This window comes from Macaca thibetana, chromosome 7, assembly GCF_024542745.1.
Source record: "Macaca thibetana thibetana isolate TM-01 chromosome 7, ASM2454274v1, whole genome shotgun sequence".
Taxonomy (NCBI): domain Eukaryota; kingdom Metazoa; phylum Chordata; class Mammalia; order Primates; family Cercopithecidae; genus Macaca; species Macaca thibetana.
In genome coordinates this window covers 95,451,123-95,471,821 of record NC_065584.1, presented here as the reverse complement: position 1 = coordinate 95,471,821, position 20,699 = coordinate 95,451,123, and the positions used below count along the sequence as shown (strand labels likewise).

Sequence of the window (20,699 nt, the reverse complement as noted above, 5' to 3'; positions counted from 1 at the left end):
ATTTAGCTTTGGAGAGCAATGCATTTCTAAATGTTTCAGAGATGCATACAGTTTTAAAATTTTCCTATCTAATTTCTGTAAGAGTGATCATTTAAATTAGTATGTGATTGTGATACATTTTGACTTGAAAATATGGCCATTAGGCAATGGTCTGGTTAAAGTTATATCTTTAAAATGTCCCATCCATTTGCTTTGATTAAGTCTGCATAAAGGTTTGCATGTTCTGTTTTATTTGCTTTATTTGGACGCCTAGTGCGTCTTTTGTGGTCTTGGACTTGGCCCCAACTGAGGAGGAAGAGCAGCTGGATGGGGACGGAAAGTCAGAGCCTTGGATGCTCCTCCCAGCCGCCCACTTAACCTCTCGATGCCTCATTATTTCCCTCTAGAAAATACTTTCACTATTTGTCCTTGAATTAAGCAGTGAAGAAGACAACTTTCAACATTTAAAGTAAGTGCAAACAATTACTTCTCTGGGTCCTCACTGATTTTTCCATTTATCTGCTTCACCTCTCCTGTCTTTCCTTTCTGTTTTCTTCCCTCTCTCTCTCTCTTTCTTTTTCTTTCCCTTTAATTCTGGCCCCAAAGTATGGACTTGGCCAGAGGAAATGCTCAGAATGAAGGATTGCATCTTCCGACCAGAAGCAGGTGTGAGGATGGATATGACATCTCTACAGAAGGTCTATTTTCTTTCTCTCCATTGTTCATGTTTACAGAGCCCTCCCTTCATAACGCAAATGTTACCTTTGATGTGTTATTCTATTAGTTCTCATGCTAATAAATCAAAGGGATGCTAATAAATCAAAGACATTTGTGTGTTCATTAATGCACTCCTGCACTTTCGAAAGTATCCTCTCAATGGTCTTGAAAAGCTCAAGCTCACTCTTCAGGGTGTTGTAAACATGCTTTGTCCCAGCCCCATGCCAGGCCTTACCCTCCCAGGTGCTGGACCCTGTTAAGAGCAGTGGTCCTGCCTATTACATGACTCCGAGGCTCCTTTTGTAATCACCACAAACTGGATGGAAGAGCCACAGGGCTACCATCAGCCCTTCAGAGACAGTGGGAGCAGAGGAATCTCATTAATTAAGGCCTGCAAGAGACCCAGGTTGCAAGTGAGGCACTTTGAGAGTCATCCAAGGATCTCTGGGCTGGAAAAATGGAAATACACTAACATTAATTAGCCTGCTGCACCAGAAGAGAATAATTTAAATCAAAAAGATAATCTCACTGCCCTTTTGATGTGAAAAAGTTGTCCTAGATTGTAACTTTGATTTCCACGTCAGCAGCCTGTGTGCTCATACATTAACAGCAGCTTGGAAGTTTGAAAAAGCAGGGGTGGGCATCGATTTTGAACAGTGGCCCTTTCACTTGCTGTGTGATCTTAGACAACAGACTGCTCCTCCCTAATTCTCTGTTTATAGTTTTATTCACTTTAGAGTGGTGAAAGAACACTTAATTTAATGAGACGCTGGGAGAATTAAGTACGTTGATACTCTCTATGACGTGAGAAAAGCTGCAGACGCAGAATATCCTGCAGAAATAAATAGCTGGTTATTTGTTGCGTATGTGCCTGGCAAATGTGCACATATAATTTTTTTTTTAACCAAGTCTTTTTCATCTTGGTATTGCCATTGAGTCAACTCTGCTGGGTGTTATTAAAAGACTCCCCAACACAATAGCAAGGGATGGTCAACAAAGGAAAGCACACATGGCAGCGAAAGCTATTGAGAAATGTACATTCACCCTCCCACACCCTTGACCTCTAGAATCAGATCAGTAACTTCTCCCCTCTTCATTTCCCCTTCCTGTGTCCACAGTGAAGGGAAGTTGGTTGCAACCTTTTGCAGATAATGTGACACAGGGTACACAAGAGCGGAAGGGAGAAAAGCATTTCAACAAAAGCCTGGAACTTCAGTTTAGGTAAATTCAGGAAGGCGTGAGATAGGAAATGGCAGCAACCTTGCCAGGAACTAAAGGAAAAGGATTCTGGCATCAGCCCCGGAGCAAAATGTTAGGTCATCTATAATAAGGGCTGGGTGAAAAACCTTCAACTCAAAATGAAAGATACAATGACACAAAGAAACTTATCAAGGCAACCTTTGAAAGCAGTTAAGAAACCAATTCTTCTCTTTAAAGAAAGTCTGCAGACAAAAGACATTCCCTGATCAGCTTGTGTCAAGTTCCATGTAGAATAAACTTTCTTCACAATCTCAAGAGCCAAGTTTCTGTGCCAATTTTTTTTTTCCTATTTATGAGGAAAAGGAGAGGAAACAGAAACTTAAAAATGAAACAGTAGATTAAACTCACCTTTCCCCAATTAGGTAGCTTTAATAAGTGGTTTATATTTTTTATCAAATTTCATTCCATTTAACTTTCCATAATAACTATAAATGACACTGACGAGATACAGTTGGTATTGACAAGAGAATTGGTTCATGTATAAAATGAGAAAAGAAAAATGTTCCATTCCACTTTAAAATTGGAAGATGAAAGAGCACATTCCAGGGAGAAAGAATGTATTTTTTCTCAGGAGTTAACATTTAGTTCTCCTGGCACTAGAAATGCTGAACTTCTGAGAAAGATGTTAACAACAAGATCAGAGCTGTATCATGGGGGAAAAGGATAGGCTAATTTCAGAGATCCTGCAATTGAAAAGATTGTTTCTTTGGGCTTCAGTGAATTAACTATTTGTCCCCCCAAAATTAATATGTTGAAATCCCAATACACTTCTACAAATGTGATGGCATTACGAGGTGGGGGATTTGGGAGTTAAGTCATGATGGCAGAGTGCTCATGAATGCTATTAGTGTTCTTATACAAGGGACCCCAGAGAGGGCTGTCTCTCTCCACCATGTGAAGATATAAGTCAGCAATCTGTAACCTAGAAGAGGGTCCTCACCAGAACCTGATCATGCTGGCTCCCTGGTCTTGGACTTCTAGCCAGAGAATTGTGAGAAATAAATGTCTATTGTTTATAAGCCTCCAAGTCTAAGCTGGAAGCTATAACAGCCTGAGCTAAGGTACCTGCTTCTAAAGTCTGACTCACCATTCTGTATTAAGTTTCAGACTGTTTTCCAACCACTCATTTCCAAATGGACCATTCATTTTGCACAAATGTTATCCAGACCTGAATGCCTGAGAAGGAACCCCTTCTTGATATAGGTAATGTTCTGGTTTCCACTCCAACACTTTAAATGACAGCATTTTAGTAACTCCAACTCTTCTTGTCAAGGAGTCAAAAAGTAAGATGCCAGTAATTCACAGTGGGAAGATTCTTAGTTTAACATGTTAGAAGGGAGGAGAAAAAGATCTTTTTCTTTAATAATATTCACAGTTAAATGGTAAAGTAAGTGAAAAAGTTCTGCACTTGGTAGCAGTGAATAACTGTCTTCCACCGGGGTTGATAGGGAGGATCATTAACCATCAGAGAAATTGCTAACTGCCCTGGAACACAGCACATTCTTGGGTGAAAAGTCACTTGCATGCCTGTTGGAGCCATCACTATGGATTGCCGGCCATTCTGAATTGGAGTTTGAGGCTGACGTCTGAAACCACAGGTTGTCTTGTTCATTGTTTCTTCATGTTTTTCTAGGGGTTATTTAAGCCTCTCAAATGTGAATTTCACACATGTTGCTTGGGCTGCACCCATCCATCATCTCATGATTTGACACAAAACCCATTTTTTAAATGTTTTATTTATATAGAACATCAGCTATCACCTACCCATATATCCAGTCATGACCTGCACTGTTTATAATTTAGGTTTCATGTTAAAACTTCCAGCTAGATGCTGTTATCTTCAGTTTAAGGGTAATACCAATTTTGACTCAGGGGAATTTAAGAAACTTGTTGAACTTTGTTTCACCAATAAGTGACATCTGAAATTTGAGCCTATGTGTTTCTATTTCCCAAGTCTATATTCTTCATCCTTTCCACTATATAGCCTTGCAGCTTACAAACTTCCCTTCAATCATAAATGTCTATTCCCTTAAAGCAATGGTTTTCTATTATATAGGATAGCAATATCTGAATAGTCAAAGATGTGTTCTCATAATTTGTTTCCAAATTTGTTCCAAGAAGAATCCACACGCCTCGTCTGTCCCGTCAGGTCCAGAGAAAGCAATGTATCCACTGTTCAGCACCACCCCTCACCCATCACCATCACTGCCAATACCTACCCTAAGGTTCTCTTTCCTGTTGAGCCACTTGATTTATGTTTAACATTATACTAATTACTAAAGCAGTTGATGAGTCCCACCTTGTAAAGTGTTGAAGTCTAAAGATTAAAAATAAAAGAGGGCGGACATGGTGCATCATTTGAGGTGAGGAGTTTGAGACCAGCTTGGCAAACATGGTGAAGCCCAGTCCCTATTAAAAATACAAAAATTAGATGGGCATGGTGGCGGGTGCCTGTAATCCCCGCAACTTTGGAGACTGAGGCAGGAGAATCGCTTGAACCCAGAGGCGGAGTTTGCAGTGAGCTGAGATGGCAACACTGCACTGTAGCCTCTGTCTCAAAAAAAAAAAAAAAAAAAAAAAAAAAAAAAAAAAAGAGTACTTCATATGTGAAGTTTGGCTTTTTCTTTTTGTCACTGTAAACATTGTCAATAGAAAATTTTAAAAGAAAAATAAGAGTTCCAAAAAGTTCAAGATATATGTGACTTGATTATTTAGTCATTTAATGAGAGCTTTAGTCTTAGTTGTTGAAAATCTATGTGGATTTCTCTCTATTTGTAGTCAAACCTTTCTATATGTACATAGGATTTTTTTGGGGGGAAAGAAATCAAATAATTATATATTTTAACTTCATTTAGGTGCCCCAATCTTAAGCAGACGAAATATAGATTTCCTGCTTTTTCCCAACCCCTGACTTCACTTTAAATTCTTCTCAGCTGATGTGGTTTAAAGCTAAGTATGTTTTCTTTCTTTTATAGCTTAACGTTACACAAGAATTTCTCTGGTTCTTCCAACTTCATGCCACACATGGCATTCTGTCCTTATCAAAAATCAGATCATTTCTCTTAAAGAGAAAAAAACTGGCATCAAGGCAAACCCTGGAGATGAAAGCAAGGGTTAAGTTTACTTCCAATATTAGGGAATGATTCGGAAATAAATGTCGAGGTTAAAAAGTCCAGATGGCAATTCAACTGTATCCTCACTATAAACATGATTTGATTTATGGGAACTACTAATGGTATCTCCGTTTAGATCTGGACAGCTTTGCTTTCTCTCATCTGAGTTTTAAATTCATCAGATTCTTTTACTCCCACTATCAATCCTTCACTACAAAGAGACACTCCTCATCCAGAATTTGGGAGTATCTTACAATGCAGAAATTGATAAATGTTAACAACCCTAATCCATGCAAATTACTGTCTGTTGTCATTATTTATAACCTGGCGGATGTGCTTATTCAAAAGATCCTCAAAAGGCTTTGACAATTCATGCTTCCAGTTGTGAAACATCTTTTGCTCTTCTTCCTTCTTTCATAAGGGATCCCACTGAATTAGTTTTCACTTTTTTTCTTTGCCTGACATTGCAATTATTAGCTTTCTTGCCTTTGTCAGAAAAATCCATCGGAGATGTTTATCTCCTGGGGCAAATCCCAGAGAAACAGCATGTTTATCACTTCAAGGGGCTGTAATCCAAAGGCAGCCCCAGGCCCACCAGTTTTATAACATAGGGACTGGAGGAGGAAGCAGCCATGTAATTGAACAACAGTGATACAATAAACTCCCGCCATGAGCCTCACTGCCTCCCTGGCCTGTCTTTGTTCTCTAACTTATGCTGATTAAATGTACAAGCTGAAATCATACTAATTTAATCTCTTATTTCCATTTAACTTTGTTCAACTCACAAAGTATTGGCCTGGATAGTGGACACTATTCAGAATTAGGTCACTTTCTTCCATAGCTAGAATCAGTGAGTTTCATGTATTGGCCAATGTTGACTAACATCTAATTTAAATATCATACCAGGAAAGGGGATAGTTTGAATCAGAAGGATGGCCGGAATAACCAGATGCATTTTACCTTATGTTGCAAGGATAAACATAACCAAGGTATCTCTTCAATAATAGACACATAATTGTGTATCACTCTTCACATTCTTGTAAGACCCAGTCCTAATATCATTTCCATTATGAAACACTTAGTCATTCCAGAACCTGCATGTACTGCTCCCTCCTCTGTGTTCCCAGTGGGACTTTGGATGCTCTTTGATTCATTCAATAGTCAACACAACTTATTACACTTTTAGAAACCGTGTTACTCACAGCTTGAAATATAATCAGGCAAGACACCCTCCATGAGCTCAAGGGAGAGAAGTAACAGCCAGTTGCAATAAATCATCCATAAGCTCAAGATATAGGGCTATGCAAGAAGGGCATCTTCCTTGTTGGGGTAAGGTCATGACCCAAGCAGAAATAGGGAAAAGGCAAAAAAAAAAAAAAAAAAAAAAAAAAAAAAAAAAGGCTTTATATCATTAGGAAATTGATAATGAATGCTTTCTCTTGTCAGAACACATTTTTGGGGAAAACTACTGGTAGAATGAATTGGTTTAAATATAGAATTCAATGGTAAGAATAGAATTAAAAAATAGACTGGATAATTAAGCAGAGGTCAGTCTGTAAAGGATTAAGAATTTATATTTTCTTACTAGGCCAATAGAAGTTTTGACTTACAGGTGAGTCATTGTGGAGATCTGAATGCAGTGAAAGGTTAGTGGAATGGATAAAAGTCTGGAGAGTCAGCAATTATCAGGAGACAGAATCAAAGGAGACTGTTGACTACTTGAGTATGGGAGCCAAATACAAAGAAACACAGAAGAATACACAAATTTATGTTCCAAGAAACTGCAAGGCAGTGATACCTTTGATTGATAGGGAACTCAGTACAAAGAACCTGTTCCAGGGAGAAAATATGGAGTCCGATTGTTTCAGTGTGGAGTTTAAGTTGCCTATGAAACATTCATTTGGGATGTCTAAGAAGGTATATATTACTATGGTGTGTTTACTTTCAGAATAGAAACTATTTTGTGCCAGTTGGAAAAAAAAGCTATTATGATTTGGAGAGAGGGCTAAGAAGAAATACCAGAGAAGTAGGAGGAAACCCAGAGGGAGAATTCATTCCCACAGAAATCAAGGAAAAAGAACATGTCAAGAAAGAAGTGAAGGCCAAGTGTGGTACATTTCAAGGAAGTAAAGTAAACCGTGAGGATTGATAAACATCTATATAATTTTAAGGAGTGAATAAGTCATTGGTGGACTTAGCTGGAGCATTCTTAGGGGTGCGTAGGGGCCCAAGACAAATTACAAAGACGTGAAGAGTGAGGGAGGAGAAAAAAGGAAATGTGCTGAGTAGTTTTTTTCAAAAAATTTAGATAAGGGAGATAAGCATCTCTATCATAGATCATGTTAGTTCCTTTGAATCTACAAGCTAGTCTTTTTTGTCTGCTTCCTCAAACCGCAATGCTGGATTGAGCTTTTGTAGTCAGTTGAGTTTTTAAGTTATTGGGAGAGTCTCAGTTTCCAACCTATTGCCTGAAACTCTGTAATGGACTGCTAAGTCATTGAAGGACTGGGGAAGACATGGTGAACACATTTTCTGTTACTATTTTCCAGGGAAACACCTATTATTTTGATGGAAATTATTTGAAGGCATTGGAATACAAACCTGTGTGAAGTGAGTTAAATCTCCGCAAGGTCAACATACACTGTATTTAATTACACCTTCATGGAAACTCAATTATGTCCTTCTTGCCGAAAGAAAACTGAATTCCTTAAAAATTAAATGAATCAAAATTTGTATATGACAGGACTATTATACCAGTAACAGTTCCACTGCAAGTACGTGAGACTCTCATGGTAATAACTGAAGACTAAAGGAGATGTCTGTGTAGACAGCTGCTCATTTACTGCCTGAGGCTCAGAATCATTCATAACTCCAGGTGAACTGAATCCCTCAGAGCACCAGTGGAAACTTAAGAAGCATTCCAGGAGACCTCTGCTTGACTGACTTCTCAGATATATATAACACAGGCTGAAGTGTGCTGTCAGAACTCATCATTTAAGTGTTCCAAACTGCATTAAAATATTCATTTAAAAGAAAAAGAGCTGCAGACTTGATGCAGGAAGGATCTCTTCCATGATTCTGGGGTTTGGAGCTCAGGTGGTACAATGGTGATGAAGATGGAGATTTGGACGTGGCCAGTGTACAGATGGTGACTTAGCAGGGAGGATTGATGAGTGAGGAGAGAGCAGATGTAACCGAAAGAGGAGACGACTAGCCTCAGAATCCTGTGAAACACTAGCATTGACTACTGGGCAGGGAAGGAAGAAGCCTCAAAGGGACCTCAGAAGAATGGTCTCTATCCCACAGGAGTGTACACTTTATTTCTAGTTCTCTTTGGATCTTTGACAAAGGAAAATAAAATCCATCAAGTTAAGCATTAACCATCTCTCAAGATATGTTTTCCAAACTTGTGTCTTTCCTTTAAAATATTCCCCAATGCATTCTATTTATTGTTTTGGGAATTTTCTGTGAATACTTGACCAACATTTATGGAGCACCTACTGTATAGCCCGTACCACAAGTAACAGCTAGCCACTTACACTTGCGTTATCTCATATAATGTTCACTGTCAATGTAGATGGGAAATTGATGTCCACACTGAAAATGGTCCTGGATCACATACCAGTAAGAGACAGGATTAGAATTTGAACCTATATTTTCTGAATCCTATGATCTTTCCACGATGGTTAGTTGGCATGGCTATTTGATACATATATTGGTCATAAAATATATGTTCTTATATCTTTCTCAAAAGTTTAAGATTTTTGGCTTGTACAACCAGTCATGTTACTACACAGTGATACTGAGAGTACTGTAAAAGGCATCAAATATCTGACCCTCCCCACAGTTGTCTCTCTGGCTTATGCAGAAACTGTATGACAAGGGACCAGAGATATGTGTTGGGTGATTATCCTCTGAACTCAGTCTCTACAAATTTCTGTGTTTAGAAATACATGAGAAATATATGTCTTAAGCTGGGCTAATGGCACATAAATGAAGTCATAGTCTAAATGTGACATATAAAGTTTGCTGTGTTTTGAAAAGTATGTTGGCCATCTTTTTGCATACTCTCTGACACTTGGGAGTTCAACTGCACACCAACCCCTTATATTTTGAAATCTCCTATGAGAAAAATTAAATAATTTTTAATTGGCATCCCATGTTCATAGACCATGAGATAACAAAGTAAGATTTCAGAAAGAAATGAATAGGAGAGACTAAATGTTATCAAGTTTCTGAGAGAGCCAAGAGAAAAACTCTCTTTTTCTTTAGAAATGTGTGGGTGGAGGAGAGGATTGTTAGCTATCTGCTCTGTGATCCTGTGGCAACCTGAGGAGTAATTTAAAAGTTCCAAGTGATTGACAAACCTTGTTTTATTCTTATTTTACATATTTATATGAATAATGACATACATGAAGATCTTATTTATTAACCTTATCTTAAAGCTTTAATTATTGTAAATATAAAACACACACAAAAAAGTATCAATGACACACACAAAGGAGTTCAATGAGTTATTATCAACACATGCATGTGTAATCCACACTGTGTCAAAAGTTAGAATGCTCCCAGAAACCCTGTCTCCAGCAAATCTGTTCCCAATCACAGCACCATTCCTTCTTCCAAAGATCACTACACTTCTGACTTTTGAGAACATTATTTATTTGCTCTCTTTATACACTGACCACCTACATATGCATCCTTAAACATGGCAGTTGAGTCTTGTCTTCTTTTGAACTTTATGTAAACTTTATATTCTATTGTGTCTGGCTTCATTTATATCCATTGTGTTTGAGAGATTCATTAAGTTACTATGGGAAACTGTAGTTCATAAGTCTTCTTGTATATTCCATTATTATGGGATTGTAATTATTTACCCATTCTGTTATTGTTGGACAGTTGGGTTGTTTTAGTTTAAGTTTATTAAAAATGATGTCTCTATGAACTTTCTTGTATGTGTATTAGTCTGTTCTCACACTGCTACTACCCAAGATACTGCCCAAGACTGGGTAATTTATAAACAAAGGAAGTTTAATTGACTCCCAGTTCTGCAATGCTGGGGAGGCCTCAGGAAACTTAACAATTATGGTGGGAGGGAAAGCAGGCATGTCTTATATGTGTGAGAAAGAGCAGTAAAAACTGCGGTAGAAAACCATTAGATGTCGTGACAACTGACTCACTATCACAAGAACAGCATTGGAAAAACTGCCGCCATGATCCAGTCACCTCTCTCCTGGATCCTCCCTCAACCCATGGGGATTATGAGGATTACAATTCAAGATGAGATTTGGGTGGGGACACAGCCAAACCATATCACTGTCTCATGGTGGATATTTGAACACATTTTGCTGGGTATATACCTAGGAATCAAATTAAGAAATCATACAAGATGCATATCCTCAATGTTAGAAAAAATTCTTAAACAGTTTCTCAAAGTGGATGTGACCAATTTACACAACTGGATGTGTTTGCATTGCTTCACACAGCCAGTTTTTCTGTTTTTGTATTTCTTTTAATTTAGACATTCTGGTAGATATTTAGTAGTATCACTTTGTTTCTATTATACATGATTCTAATTTTATTTCTATTATACACGATAATGTTGAGTGCTTTTTTGTATGTTTTTGATCATATGGACATAGTCTTTTATGAAATCCCTTTACAAGGCTGGTGTCAATTTTTCTAATTGGTTGCCTTTTCCTTATCATTAATTTATAGAAGAGTTTTCCTTGAGGCAAGAATTTTACATTATCGATTCAATTTTTTTTTTTAAGTAGTGGTGTTAGTCAATGCTCCCATTCATTTTTGTATTTATTTTGCTAAATAAATTTTTTAGAAGTTTGCCTTTTTATCTAAATTTTGAAATTTATTAACACAAGTTTTGTCAAAAATATCTTCTTTTATCCTCTTTTATACTTGAACCTTTTATCATAGGATTAGTGGTTATGGCTCAGATATAAGTTACTTGCTCCTTCTCAGATATTTCTTGAACAAATTCATTACAACTACAGCAATTTTTATTTTTATTTTCCAGTGAACAACTTTTAGCTGTCTTGATTCTCTTTATGATGCAGTCACTTTTAATTAATTTTTGCTCTTATATTCATTATTTCATTTTTTCTACTTCTTTTGGGTCTGGTTTGTTCTCTTTCTTACCTGAGACGAATTTTTAATTTATTACCTTTCAGCCTTTCTTATTTACCAAGGTGTGCATTTAAGGCTAGAAATATTCCTTTAAGCATGGCTTTAGATGTCTTTCATTGTTTTTAGGTATCATACTTTTTTATTATCACCCAGCTTCAGATATCTTTTTAATTCTCATTTTGACTTTTTCTTTGACCTGTGAGTTATGTTCCATGTCCTGGTATATAGTAGGCCTGAATATTTTAAATTCTGTGTTTGATAGTTCCAATCCCTCAAGCTTTTGAACAGCTTTGTGTATGTAGTGCTTTAGGTTTTTGCTGGCTTTTATTCATGTTACTTTTTTTTTTATAAACTGGTGAAATTTTATTGTGTGCTTTAAGTTATATTTTTAAAATTATTTGTAGAAATAGTGTAAGAGCTAGGATAATTTCCCCTCCTTTAGAGATGATTAACAGTTGTTTCTACCAGGTACTGGATGCAATATCAAAATGGAATTTTCTTCATCCAATTTATTGGTTAGGAAGATTCAAAGCTGAGCTGCAATTTCTATGAGAGACTGTCAACATCCACTTTACTCTTCCTCCTAAGCTGTGAATTCTTCTGTGGATCTGCTTAAACAAGGATGTTCATCTGGGTCCCCTTTGCCAAGTTCCAGACTCTGTTCTCTGATTCTCTAGTCTTCTTGGGTGGTCATAATCATCGATGATCTCTTCTCCTCTCAACCACCCCATTTTGATTGGCAACTTCCCCCAGGAGAAAAATGATTCCAAATCTCAGGCTCCTGTTCATTAGATCTCTTTCCTCCTCTGTATCCTGGCCTAGCCACTTTGCAGTGTCCTGATAGCAATTTTGTATCTTCAAAGAGAAGATATAAATGACTTTTCTGGTTATCCTCACCAGTCCAAATTGCCTAGTACATTATTACTAAAAGCAGAAGTCCGACCGGAGATATTTTTGTTCTATAATATAAATAAAAGGCAATAAGATTCTCCTTGTTTTTTATATGTAAATTTAACTAGGCAACATGAGTTATCAGGCCTAACTTACTCACTGCATCTTAGCTTTTGTCCTGATGTAATTGGGTCCTTACTCAATTATATCATTATAGCATATTGCTCTGAGAGACTTTTCCTGTTACAAGCATATGGTGTTTTTAGTTCTACTGTTAATTCTTTTCCACTGGACTTGTTTAAAACATGCTCATTTCCAATTTAGAGTCTGGGCAATGCATGTATTTCATTCTAAAATGCCTGGCCAGCTTCTTCAGGAGATAAAATTCTGAACTGGTCACTTAGACTTGCATATATTTTCTAGAATTTATTTGCAGAGTTCTCAAGTACCAGTTATAAAGATTTGAGAAAGGATCTACAACCTGTCTTACTAAATTAGGAAACACGGGCCTCTTATTTCATGTGGAATGCCCTCTATCAAGGCAAAAGAATAAAAGCTTGGGACAGTTTGATTGATAGATTTGAATCTAAAGTTGTGTAAAACTATCCAAAAATTAATTCAAGGTTTTGAGTGAGGACTCACAAGAATTTTGAGCCATGTACCTACATACATATCACAGCGGGAGAGATTACGCAGATTTCCATGAAGCTGTCAGTCAAAATGAGGGAAAGAAGTCAGTTTAATAATGTTAAAAGGAAATCCATTTGTTCACATTTCAAGTAATAGTGAATATTTATTACTTTTTCTGTTCTGAATCTCTTCTCTTTTTGCTGGGGGGAATCTCTTTCTCCCTGTTTTGGAGAAACAGTTTCTCCTTCCTTATACAAATACGTGATCTGAAATGGTGCCTCCATCTACTTACGTGGTCAGAGGATATGGTCTAGGTGTGGAAAGGTTTCCCAATCTGAAGATCACATTTCATTCTCTACAGTTATGGCTCTGGGGGATGGACAGGTGACCTGGTCCTGGTCGATCAACCTAGACCTTGCCTGGGATTATGTGATTTAAACTTATTTAAAAAGTCTTTATTTTGTGTGATGACAGCTCTAGAAAGATGTGAGCCCAAAGTGTCTGGCAGAATGAGACCATCAGAGGTAATGAAGCTCCTACAGAGAAAAGCAAAGGTTAATAATAGCCAAACTTCTGATGATATTTGCGCATTCTGCCCCACTGACCAAGAGGCTGCTTTACTTCCTGCCCTGCCAACAGTTCGGACAAATGGTCCATTAAATTATTCTTTTTTGATCTAAGCTACTTTGAGTTGGATTCCTTTAATTTGTAACTAAATTTATAGGGTTGCCAAATAAAATAGAGTATGCCCAATGTCTTAGTCTGTTTCGTCCTGCTGCAACCAAATACCAGAGGCTGGGCAATTACAACAAATAGAAATATACTGGCTCATGGTTCTGGACACTGGAAAATCAAATATCAAGGTGTCAATATCTAACCGGGCCTTATTGCTGTGTCCTATTTGGGGGAAAGCAGAAGGGCAAGAGACCACGAGAGAGAGAGAAAGCAAGAGAGGGGATGATCACACTCTCATGATAACAAACCCAGTCTCCTCATCATGGCACTAGTCTACTCACCAGGGAAGGACTCTTGTAACGTGAACACCTCTCAAAAGTCCCACTTCTCAATATCATCACAATGGCTGTTAAATTTCAACATGAGTTTTGGAGGAGACAAATATTCAAACCCTGGTACCCAGTTAAATTCAAAACCAGACAAACAGAAGGAAAAATGTCTTAGTATAGGTATGTCCCTAATATTGCATGAAACATATATGTGTACTAAAAATTATTTTTTGTTTACTTGAAATTTAAATTTAACTGGTCATCCTGGTTGTTTATTTGCTAAATCTGACAACCTCAAATTAAAAGAATCTTAACCAATATGTGGGTTATATTCTGTTTGTATTATAAATTCTGGAATTTCCTGGGTAAAAATCCTTCATTAAAGTGCGTTCATTTTTACTAATTTATTCTTAAAATGACTGAATTATTTTTACTAAGGTTTTATTTAACAACTTTATTTTTATTAAATTTCTGCCGTGTGTAAGACAAGTTACTAGGCTGGTTGCAGTAAGAGATAAAATAGATCTGAAATCCTTATAGCTAAAGATCTTAAAATCTACTTTGGGAAAGAAAACTAAATTTATTAATATAATTTATGGAAAATATAAAATTGAATAATACAATCTTCAATTTATTTAACCCCATATAATTTACAAACTATTTTGAGATCACTTCTCATTAAATTCTTAGAACTTTGTGAGATAAGATTATTACATTTGTTCTCATTCTTTAAAAGAATAAATTGGAGTTTAAAGAAATTAAGTGACTTTCCTAGATCTCTCAGATAATATGTGACATAGCCAAAATTTAATTCCAATTATTTTTACTCCAAAGTTTTTCACTCTATTACTCTACTATTCATTATTAAATAAAATTCTGGGATATATGATAGGCGGTATAAATAAATACTAGGTGAAATCAGAAAGAAAATTGATAAAGGATGAAGGACATGAGAATGGCTTTAAAAGTTCGTTATGATTTAAATAACAGAACACAAGAAATGAAAGGTATGTAGGAAAGAGGAACACAAAGGGTTTGAGACGTGCGAGAGCGTGCATTCCCAAGAAACCTTTGGAGCTTTATGGGACAGAAGTCAGGGAAGTTGTTAAATTGTACGCTCAGTCAGCTCTGCCTGCACTCACATGTGTAAAAGAGACAAGCATCATCATCAGCTCAAGTCAGCAACAGGAAATCATATCACATCCCTAATCTGTTGATTCCACTGCTCTCCTAGACCACTATTTCATGATTCTTTCTAACTCTTCAAACTTCCAATCCACTGTTCCCCATTCTCACTCTCAGCTGATGACCTTTATTTCCAGCTCATCCACAAAGTAGAAACCATTATAAAGTAATTTGCTAATGACTTACAAATGCAAATCTTTAGACTACTGTCTGGACTCTGTATTTGTATCTCCAGCTGCCTACTCATCATGTTTATTGAGCTATTCAGTGAGTTTACCAAACTTTCCATACACAAAGCCAAATTGTTGATAATTTCTGCCCCATACCTGCTCTTCTTACCTCTTCTCCAGTCTCAGCAAGCTGTAATGCCATCATTCTACATGTTTTTGCCATTATTCTCAACTCTTCTCTCACACTTCACATATAGTTCAGTGTCAATTCCTTTATGTTCAATATTTAAAACATACCTAGAATGTAATTGCTTGTCACCAGCTACTGCTGTCCCCTTGGGACAAGGCATCATTATCATCATCTGGACTATCACCATTGTCTTCTAACTAGACTGTCTTCTTTGAGCCTTGCTCCCATTCGGTCTACGAGTAACAGCATCTAAATGATCCATGCTGCATATTTGCTTATAACCTGCTAATGGTGGGTTTCCACCCCCTCCGGGAAAGCCTAAGTCCTTGAAATGGCCTAAAGGTTCTACAAATGTGGCCTTCTGTCATCTCTCCAACAATATCCCCTACTACTGTCATCCTTTTCTTTCCCTGCACTCCAGCTTCCCAGGTATTCTTGCTATAATAATAATATACTTTTTAAAAGATGTGACCCGCTTTGACCTCAAGGCTGTGCAATGGATATTCTCTCTGCATAAACTTTTCTTTACCCAAATGCCAGCCATGGTTTACTCTCTCATCTCTTTCTAGTCTTTTACTTCCCCTTTTACAAGTTGCAACAGCACAGTGATAACTGGTGTTCTCGATCCGCTTTCCCTGCCCTATTTTCCTCTCCCACATTTATCATAATATCATACACTATATATATTTTACTTATCCATTTATTGTCTGTCTCCTCCCACTAGGACATAAGCTCCATAGGGAAAGGGTCAATGTTGTATCCGTTGCTACATTCCTTGCACTGAACACAGTGCCTTTTACAGAGCAGACTCAATAAATATTTGTTGAATGAATAAATGGCTGTGCCTATACAAGTCTGATCTATGGTAGGCTTTGAATTTAGGCAGTGAAGTAGAGGGATACTGAGACATAAGATTTTTGGCTGTGTGAAAATATGTGGAAATTAATATGGCAGAAATAGTTAGGTTATATCATATATTGGCTAAACTAAGTTAATAACTCATTATCTGAGAGGGTTTGTGGTGTCGGCAGAGGCCCTCAGGACATACACGGGGTCCGAGAAGAGAAGTTTCTCAAAGTGTTCTCACAGCTACAGGATATGATCACTATATGCAAGACAAAGAGACCAGATGGGAGGCTGTCACAGTGTTCCAGGTTTGAAATGATATGGGTATGAATTAAAAGTGTGATTGACAATGAGGAAGACAGAAAGGCACAGATTTGAGAGACAGTTAAAGAAATAATCCCTAGGATTAAAGGACAAAAATGAATGTGGAACATTGATTGGAAATTCTGGATAACAAATGACCTTAAGGTTTCCAGATTAGAATACTGTTAAAACAATTGCATCCCTGATTTAAAAGAGCTATTTGGCCAAGTTAAATGGTTTCTTTTTGCTATTTTTGACTTATTTTGTACTTTTTCAGGGAAGAGAGCAATGGTGGGTAAAAGATGGAGGTTGAATACACAGTCACTAAGGACTTGTGATTTTCCCAAACTTGTGAAAATCCTTCTGGAATCAGACTAATGCCTGAATACCCCAGGTCACTGTAGATTTGTTTTGAGGGTATCAATGTCTGTATCTTCTCTACAGCATGATGAGGCCACATATTTCCTATAGTATTTCTATTAAAAAGGACTTTTATATTGCTGTTATCCCATAATGCCACCAGTAAAGATACGTCTAGTGGTGTTATGACAAAATAAAGTCAAGGTCACTCGGGAACGTTTTGGCTTTGCTGGGAATTCTCCAGTTTCTCACGAAACTCCCAGTAGTTGTGTGTCGGAACAGGTCACTGTTATGGTTTATCAGCTACGCTCAGCGGTAGAAGCTCACACACCATCTGTTCTCAGATGCCTGGTTTTGCCCAGAGCTATTTGTTCTTCGTTTTTTTTTTCCACTCACCAATTTCCACAAATACCAAGCAAGAAAATCTTAACAAATTTTGCTAGTATTGGAGTGTTAAATGAATTAAACTTGGTGAGCCTAGCTCATTGAGGGATTGTGCTAAAATTCATGCATACAGAGGAACAGCAATTCTCCTGCAAGCAGATGATCCCTAGGCAGACTTGCTTAAAAGGTTGAATAAGTAGGTGAAAAGCCGTTCTCTCTTTCCCTTGTAGCTCCTTTTGCCCACCACTAAAGATGAGGAAATGAAGTGAATAGGCACTGACACATCATTTTAATTACCTGCCACTCGTGAGAATGACAATATGCTGAGCTCTATACCAGGCACTTTACATGTAAGATCATGGTTGAGAAGGTATCTGGTTGCTTCAACCTAATTATTATTTTTAAGTTAGAAATCACTTTTAGAAATTAGAGAACACAGATGCCTCTCATTCTTATACTGGTGACTCTACTTTATTGGAGAAACCCAAAAAGTAGGGATTCCTAAAGAGGGAAGAGTGCAAGTTAAAATGTCAGAGATGCTGGTATGACAGCCAGCTCAACACACCCAGCTGACGTCACTTTGATCCAATCAATCTTTACATATCTCGGTTTTCTTAGTTTTGAAATAAGGAAAACAGTATAAACACCTTTTAATGAAAAGGGAAATCACAACTGCACAAGTACCTGGCACCCCATAAATATGAAAGACATTAAACCTAATATAAATGTAAAAACTAGAGAACATGAATACTTCTTTGATACACTTGAATTAAAATACTGTTCCATGATACATTAAGTTGTGGGTTAATCATTTTCTGCTGCTTAAAATTTACTATTCAGTGGAGAAATGAAAGCCTCCGGCCACATAAAACCACTCAGATCTTCCTGTTGAAGCAGCCATGTTTCTACGTGTTGAAGCACGTAGTTAGCTAAAGCAGATTGACATGCTCTATGCCAAGGTCAGAGTAGATACATGCAGAAAATTCAAAATTCAGGTTGGACACAGTGGCTCATGCCTGTAATACCCAGTATGGTGGGAGGCCGAAGTGGGCGGATCATGAGGTCAGGAGATGGAGACCATCCTGGCGAACACGGTGAAACCCTGTCTCTACTAAAAATACAAAAAATTAGCCAAATGTGGTGGTGCACACCTGTAGTCCCAGCTACTCTGGAGGCTGAGGCGGGAGAATTGCTTGAACTCCTGCCTAGGAGGCGAAGGTTTCAGTGAGCCAAGATCCCGCCACTGCACTCTAGCCTGGGCGACAGAGAGAAAAAAAAAAAAAAAAAAAAAAAAAAAAAAAAAAAAATCACTTACTTGTTAAGATACGCCATCCTTCATTGGACTGTGACTTGGAATATGGTATTAAATATTCTACATTTTTACTGTCTTGTTCAGTTTAGCTTGAGGAGCTATTGCACATATTACATAATCTATTATAGGCTGTTTGGAATGAAATTTAGATACACGTTACCTAAAATGGTTAACAGTAAATTTACAATACTTACAAGTGGCTTTGTTCATATTCCTTCATTCAACCAGTATTTATCTAGTCCCTCTGTGTCTGGAGTTGGTTGCTTCCTGTGGGTTTGTGGTCTCGCTGACTTCAAGAATGAAGCCGCAGACCTTCGCAGTGAGTGTTACAGCTCTTAAAGGTGGTGCAGACCCAGAGTGAGCAGCAGCAAGATTTATCCGGAAGAGTGAAAGAACAAAGCTTCCGCAGCATGGAAGGGGAACCCAGCGGATTGCCACTGCTGGCTGGGGTGGCCAGCTCTTATTCCCTTATTTGTCCCTGACCATGACCTGTTGATTGGTCCATTTTACAGAATGCTGATTGGTCCATTTTATAAACCTCTCTCTAGCCATAGAGTGCTGATTGATGTGTTTGTACAGAGCACTGATTTGTGCATTTTACAAACCTCTAGCTAGCTATAGAGCACTGATTGGTGTGTTTTACAATCCTAGCTACAGAGTGCTGATTGGTGCATTTTACAATCCTCTTGTAAGGCAGAAAAGTTCTCCAAGTCCCCACTCGACCCAGGAAGTCCAGCAGGCTTCACCTCTCACTTCTACATACAACATATAGTGCTGGCCAAAGGGGAGAAGTATGTTAACATTTAAAATACATTTCTGCCTTGAAAGATTTGTAATTTAGTGGCAATAATAAGAGGAAAAGAGAGTGGACTTGAGAATAAGCCAGAGAAGGCTACAGTCACTGAAGAAGGACTGCAAAACCTCATTGTCTCCTGTGGCAAGGTTAAACTTCAACCACATACACCATGCATATAAATGCATCATGTGTATTCAGTGCATATTCATAACCCTCCTGAGGGTCCAGTTCTACAGACATAGAGTCAGCCAAATGTTGTTGGAAATTGGGTGTTTGCATGGGACTGTCCACAATGGCCCTCCCTCTCTAAGGTTAAGACTAGACCCAGAGAGCTCCTGGCAAAGCAGTTTAATACAACAGACTTGAGTGGCAGAGATTTGAGGTTGAGCTGCACTTTGTTCCTTGTTTACCTTGCAAGTTTGGGCAATGTATTTACATTTCTGGAGCCTCAGTCCCTTATCTGTAGAAATGGACAATCATAGTAGTCTCTAGTGAGTCATCTAGAGAGGCCTTTAGATAACAAGAAAACTGCTTATTTGATAGGCAAATATAAAGTCCTCATTACTCTGTAAATTGACTGGATATTTAATGATGATAAAGCATTACTGATATAAAATTTTAGAAGCAATGATATTAAATTTATTTTTTGAGAGTGGTTTTTTGAAGCTATGTATGGACATATACGAAGGTTCAATACAGTATTAGCTCTACTTTTACATAATGAAATATGTAAATTGAAATGCATGTAAGTATTATAAGTTGAAATATACAAATTGAAAAAATAGTATATAGATATGCATTTATAAGTTCAAATATTTCATAATAAAAGTTTATAGAAATGCAAGATGCTTGAAGAATGGAATGAATGAAATGCCTTTTCCCAAAACCAAAATATTTTTTCCCTATTTTTCTCATGGGCTCTCGTCATTTACTCAGGGACACACTGGATATACATAGACAGCAAAAGGAAAAACTATGGAAATAATTCCCCAGCATCCTTAAACTAAAAAGGGAAACTATTGCATGTTGCCAAAATCTGGGAAGGCCCTCCAGCTTCCCCACCCTGGGTCTCCCTTTATGATGCCTACTACAATGTGGATTTATGTTCACCAGAATATCACCTACTGTATAACAAGTAGAGTATAAAGTACCATATTGGACTACCATATGGCTACCAACCTCAGAGGTTGGTAGCAACTATCAATGTAGAAATTTGAGAGCAGAATGAGCCTCAGGATAGAACCAGTTCTCACTCAAGCATGCTATATAATTGGCTGTAGTGAGAAACTAAAAAATGTCTCAGAAACCAGATGGATTTGAAATGTTCCATTATTCATAAAGTTTTTCTTTTTCTTTTTTTTTTTTTCTTTTTTGCTACTGTACTTGTTCCCATTCCCAAATATTCTGCCACAGAA

The 20,699-nt window shown here is 37.5% G+C and overlaps 1 long non-coding RNA gene across 1 annotated transcript in view; it reads left to right on the top strand.

Moving 5' to 3' along the window:
* The first annotated feature begins 352 nt into the window (after positions 1-352).
* LOC126959374 (uncharacterized) overlaps positions 353-20,699 on the top strand; it is a 30,114-nt gene continuing 9,767 nt past the window's right edge. The window contains exon 1 of the long non-coding RNA XR_007727509.1: positions 353-448. This is a non-coding gene — a long non-coding RNA (uncharacterized LOC126959374). The remainder of the gene's footprint in view (positions 449-20,699) is intronic.